This window comes from Sinocyclocheilus rhinocerous, unplaced genomic scaffold (genome assembly GCF_001515625.1).
Source record: "Sinocyclocheilus rhinocerous isolate Xijiao unplaced genomic scaffold, SAMN03320098_v1.1 scaffold2154, whole genome shotgun sequence".
NCBI lineage: Eukaryota > Metazoa > Chordata > Actinopteri > Cypriniformes > Cyprinidae > Sinocyclocheilus > Sinocyclocheilus rhinocerous.
This window is the reverse complement of record NW_015635517.1, coordinates 271,510-272,628: the sequence shown is the minus strand read 5'-3', so window position 1 is coordinate 272,628 and position 1,119 is coordinate 271,510.

Below are 1,119 nucleotides of genomic sequence, written 5' to 3'. Positions count from 1 at the left end.
CAACATACATTTTAATTATGCGCTAAATATATGTTGCAAACAGTGAAGCTAAATAAAATATATTTTTGAAATAGAAAATATATTTAGTTTCAACTTTCATATACTAAAATATATTTCTAAATGTATCTCAGGGGCAAGAAAATACATTTCCAGTCTTAAGAGTATAGCCTATATTTAGGCTAAATACAAATCTGGATGGCCTACTAGAGATCAAAATTTATAATGATTTAATAATGTTTAATATTTTTATATGGAGCATTTTAAATTATGTTCCTTGCTGAAGTTTATTCAAATGTGTTATATGTTCACACGTGTTCAAATTTTCAACAAATCAAGTTTTTCTCCAAATGTGACACGTGAATACATTTTCTTGGACAGACATATATAGAGGGCAAAATATATATTTTAAATGCTTTTAAATGCTCAGGGTTAAAGAAAAGACTTGCGGAACTCTTGTGGAAGTTATTTCAGATTTTTAAGACTTTTTAATGACAGTCTATAGTTATATAAACTGAAAAAATGAATAGGTGTTTCTGAACAAGTAGCCTATTCATTCTGTGAGAGGCCATATGTTTCTTTTACTTCTCTTGACCACCCCCTTGTCTGTAGGGGGTCTCAGACCTCAGCTCAGGTATTTCCCTGTCAACATCCCCTAACCCTGCCTCCACGCCACATATGAACACACTGACATTGGCCATATTCATAATGTTATCTGAGGAAATAGCAAACATTTGGCTCAATTCAGTCACTTAAGATGCAGTTACATTAGCCAAATGTAACTATTTTACTATTTATGTCAGGTTTTCAACTATTTTAATACATTTACTAGTTATTGTTAATTACTGTTGTTAATGTTAACTTGAACTATTAAAAACATTTTGGTTACACTTTATTTTAAGGTGTCCTTGTTACAGTGTAATTATACATTTAAGTACTGAGTAATATTAATTAACTACATGCACTTACTATATGGTTAGGGTTAGGATTAGGGTTAGGTTTAGGGTTACTTGCATGTAATTATGCATAATTAATTGTTATTATAATAGTAAATACATGTAACGTATAACAAGGACACCTTAAAATAAGTGTTGCCACCATTTTCATTCATTAAAATAAAGC